Source organism: Papio anubis, chromosome 6 (assembly GCF_008728515.1).
Source record: "Papio anubis isolate 15944 chromosome 6, Panubis1.0, whole genome shotgun sequence".
NCBI lineage: Eukaryota > Metazoa > Chordata > Mammalia > Primates > Cercopithecidae > Papio > Papio anubis.
The window spans coordinates 120548540-120553983 of NC_044981.1; positions in this window are offsets into that span (position 1 = coordinate 120548540).

Genomic DNA, 5444 nt, shown 5'->3' on the forward strand with positions numbered 1-5444 from the left:
TTTCAAATGAGAGACCCGTGACTCTTTCTTTTGCTTGAACACTTAGAGGCCTTTGTTGGGTTATTATTTGGCCTAATTTGAACATTGTTGAGTCTTTGGGAATAGGGAGCCCTAGGAGATGTAGAGACATGGGGAAATAGCCAATTGGTAGAGCAGTAAGAACACACACAACACTTGTCAATGAAATTCACCATTTTGTATAGGTAGTTTTTGAGGTGTCCCGAAAAAATTACAATAGTATCATCAAAGGTCACTGATCACAGATCATCATAAAAGATGTAATAATCATGAAAACTTTTGAAATTTTGTGAGAATTCCCCAAATGTGACACAGAGACACAAAATGAGCACATGTCATTGGGAAGATGGTGCTGTTGGACTTGCTGGATGCAGGGTTGATACCGACCTTTAATTTGTAAAAAATGCGCTATCTGCAAAGGACAATAAAATGAAACACAATAAAATGAGGTAATTCTGTAACAGGTAATTTTTGACTGGATGTCCGATGTTGTAAATTTTATTTTGTTGTTTGCTGAATTTTAAATAACGTTAGAATTTGTTCTGGCATGCAGTTAGTTTACAGGAATCAGACAGATATCTTTGAAGCTTTATTTAAACATTGGCAAGGTAGGTCTAGATTAGCTTGTCATATAGGGCAAATTTAGGCTCACAACCAAAGTAACATATTTGTGAGCATTCTACAGGATAGACCTTACATTGCAAGGTCTTTCCACTCTGCTCTGGAGACAAATTACTTTCAGCCCTGTTTGTATTTCAAATGTTTTCAAGTGTCTCTCTGGCCTTGGGTATTTACTTGTCACACATGAACAAGTCAATACTCAGAACCTCAAGTAGACCTCTCTGCAGATCTCTGAAGTTCTCCCTGTTTAGCTTCTACCTCTACAGTACCATATTCTTAGCAAATTCTACCCATCTTTATTCCTCCAATGTTGATCTCTGGTTCCTCAATTCAGTGAGACCACTTGGCTCTGTTAGGGTTCCATCTTCCTAAAAGGTGGTGTGAAAACTGCCTCTGGAGTAAGCTGATACATTCAGGGATCACTCAATTTGTTTCCCTTTTCTCAGAGATTACAGTCCTGTGCTACTTGTTTTCCAATAGCAGTCTCATCTTTTATAATGACTGTTACAGGTTTTGTCCAATCATCTGGTTGTTTAGGACAGAAGAGATTATTCAATCCCTATTATTCCATTTCTTCCAGAACGCAAAAGTCTCCTAAACTGGTCTTGTGGTTCTCAATAATGTTCTGAAGAGTTAAGATCATTGGATATAGGACCTCTGAATAAATACAATGTCAATTTTACAATATTTGTAATATAGTACACATGGCTTTATACTTAAAATGATTTATATGTAAAATGAAGCCAACAGATTTCCATGCAAGTGGCAAGTAGTATAAAGTCATTAATAAGCCAGACTTTGTGGGTTGTTTAGTAAAATTCTTAAAATGAAAGACTCTGAAACTCTTTGTTTCAAGGCTGGTGATTTACTGTTTGTATGTTACTGGATACATTTTCCGTTTTTTTTCTGGGTTTCAATTTTCTTTCTGTAACAGTAAAATAACACTTACCTCATAGGGTTCCTGTTACAATTAAATTAGATAAATTGTGTAAAGTATTTAGCATAGTATTTAGACAGTAGATGCCAAATTAACATACAATATTATTATATTGTTGCTATTTCTGTGTTGTTATTGAGAAGTTGGTAATTTGTTATATTGAAGATGAGTTTGTAAACCTTTACATCCCTGCCACATGTAGACTCTTTGGCAATCCTTCACACTTTATGTTTTGGGTGAGAACAGACCAATTTACTTGGCATAACTGGTTAGACCAGCTCTTAGGGCACCAGCCAATGGCAACCATGAATAGACTTGGTATAATAAGCCAAGCCTAATGAGATGGTCCTATTTAGATGAGGGTATCCTGACCCAGTCATATGTCCCTTCCTGGTGTGATGAATACTCTGATCCTTCACCTAAGCGCCATTTCTCTACTGCTGGGAATATTGGCTGCTGACAGTGTACAACTATTTCACTCACTGAGCATAACCCTCCATTGCCGGGCAATATTTCAGCCAGTTTATGTCACTTCCTAGAGGCTGACACATAACCAGTAACTGGCTGATGTGGTGCTAAATGGCCTACTTCCATCTCAATTCAGAACAATAGTCAGGGTTCATTCCATTTGCCCTTGGCATTGCCTAACACTTCCGTTGCAATGACATTGCAGGTGTTTCTTTCTCTGTTCAGTCCTGCCTTCCTCATTTCTTTATGCAGGCAATTCCTGAGAATACTTTTCAATAAAGTTTCTGCAGAGAGCTTATTATCTCAGAATCTTTTCCTACAGAACCCAATCTAATGCCCTTGGGGAGTATGAATGTAAGACACACACAAATAAGAGAACGCTGTATTCTGGGTGCTGACAATCCGCTACTCTCACTCTTCGTGAGACTTGACATAGGCCAATTAGAAGTACTGAGATAAAAAGTTGTACAACTGCTAAGATGGTTTCTATGTCCTTCCTTCCATGGATTTCTTAACCAAAACCTTCTATTGCCTTAACAAGTCTGTAAATGTTTTCTAATTTTAAACTGAAAGACTTTTATAAAACATGTGTTCCTAAATACATTTCATGCCTGCTGAGTAAGAGCTTAAAGAGAAAGAAAGGTTATAGAAAAAGTGTAGAAGCAGAGGCAACTAGCACAGTGCCTTCTGAAATTCAAAAAATGATAGCTCTAAGCAACTTAGAGGTCAGTCCTTCAGATATTCCTACCTAAAACTGAAGGGATATAAGTGTGATTCTTCAATTAACAGGTTCTTCCATTATGAGACAATCTGCATCATATAAACCTAACTTTGGGAGCTCTCATCTGAAGTAATCAAAAACTGTCATTAGCAAATGAGAAACATTTGCATTAAGGTTGGCTGTGTGTATGTGACAAATGTTATTAGTAATGACCACAAATATAAGTGTATTAGAACTGGACTGTTAGCATATAACGTTCAACATGCTCAGGTTTTTATGTTATTTCAAATCATTTTAATACAAAAGGAGTTAATGAACATTATGGCACCAGAACTGGATCAATTAGATTTATTAGTAGGAAGATTATACTCATCTTTCTGGAAAATACTGATTTTAAAATTTGTGCATGCCCAGTTTTCTTTTTTTTGGTGTGTGTGTAGGGACAGATACATCTAATAGTCAATGGTTTTTGCGAAGTTATTTGTAACAAGAGTCAAACTCAGAAAGCCCAGGTTTAATACTACTCCTATATCAGTGCTTATTCCTCATGTCATCCCAATTTTCATCAATATAAATCCCATACATCATCAATTTGCTATCATTTTTCAATGTTGGATATAATGAGAAATTATAAATGCTTTTATTGCATACTTTAGTGTGAGAAAAATTAATGATTGCCTTGTTTGGCAAAGCAGTGTACTATACTTCTTAATTTTGGTATATACTGAATCATATTTTTTACTATTTTTTCATATTTGACATCATTGAAATACATAGCATTCCTTTAATTTGGGAAATACTTGTAGAATTGAACTTTGGTTCATATAATCAGTCTTATGTGCATAAACTCCAGATTAATTAATTAAAACCTCATGCTAAATTGCTGGGCTATCATTAGAATTTCCGTTACTTATTCCCTTTGTGACATGTTACCAGGGAAAATTCACTGCTTTGAATAATAATGAGCTTGAGACAAATTTAGCTTTTGAAAGCTGATTAATGCCTTTTCCTGTTGTGAACACCTAATTTATAAGACACCTTTGCTTCCTTTTATAAGGAAAAGTTAATGTCCATTATTCCTTGAATTTCTACTTATTAAGTATTGAGATGTGCTAATTTATATTTAAAATATAAGTATAGATATAAGAGTGTAGATTTATTGGAGCTGGCAAAATATAAAACCATATGCTAGGTGATTATATTAATATGCTGCTAACTACAATTATTTGACTTTTTGGAGTCATATGAACTAAAACTATTAAAACCATCACATATTTTCTGATAGTTCCAAAAGAAGTGATTTCTCTAGCTCTATATGTTAGGGCTATATACTTTTCAAGGAGTAGTGAAAGTTTCTGTAAATGTCTTGGTGACCTTTAGTGACCTTCTCATCTCAAGCATTATTGTACACACAAATAAATGGAAGCCGGTCCTACTATTTATGTTATTGGGATGGGAATGGAAACAATTTAAGATATGAGTTTAAGGTGCTGCAAGTTTTTAATAACAGTTTTTATCTATAAAATAAACATAGGATTTCTTAACATTTTCAGTGAGGTGGCAGGTTTCTAATAATATTAATCATGATCATACTAGCAGAAGTTAATAATTGGTAAAAAGCAATTATGCTAATGGCAATAATAATAATTATGACTTATTTGTCTAACAGTGAATAACATTTACAGTAATAATAAGCTGAAAGATGATTTATACCAATAAATCAGTTGGCAAAAATTTATAACAAATTTTAACAAAACATGAATAGGTAAGAAATAAAAAGAATGTGCCTAAATAATACCTGGCTAAAAATTGCTTATCAGTTGTCAAATGATACAAAAAGATCTTTACAAAAAGGAAGACTCTGCTGGAATGAATTCCTTGAAGTGGTAGACAGAACAATTTGGAATCAAAAGATATCACAGATATGATATCAGGGACTTTTGATATCAAGATGTCAGTACTCAAAAGCATCAATACCTGTGTAGGGTTTCAATACTGCTATTTAGTGGATGTATCGTCCTATTAATTTATCCTTGAGTTCTTCCTAAAAGGCTCTGAAAATAGAGCTCCTTGAGGGCCTCTATTTGTGTCCAAACAAGATGTTAATAACTTACATACCCTCTTAGAGCTATTCTATGTACTGCATCCTACAGTAACTGCAGGCTGAAGAGGTATTTTTGTGTCAATGTGGGCATATGTGTTTGGGTATCTTTTTGGGAGACTAAGAGGGTGAAGAGAGAAATGGGTATTGTATTAGTCCATTGTCACACTGCTGACAAAGACATACCCAAGGCTGGGTAATTTACAAAAGAAAGAGATTTAATTGGACTTACAGTTCTACAAGGCTGGGGAGGCCTCACAATCATGGTGGAAGACAATTAGGAGCAAATCACATCTTACTTGGATGGCGACAGGTAAAAAAGGAGAGCTTGTGTAGGGAAACTCCCATTTTTAAAACCATCAGTTCTCATGAGACTACTTCACTATCAGAAAACGACGCAGGAAAGACCCACCCCCATAATTCAATCACCTCCCACCGGGTTCCTCCCATACCACGTGAGAATTGTGAGAATTCCAATTCAAGATGAGATTTGGGTGGGGACACAGCCAAAACATGTCAGTTATTAAAGTTTATTCTTTGACTGAACTCTTAAAATCATAATTCAAAGTTGGCCAGGC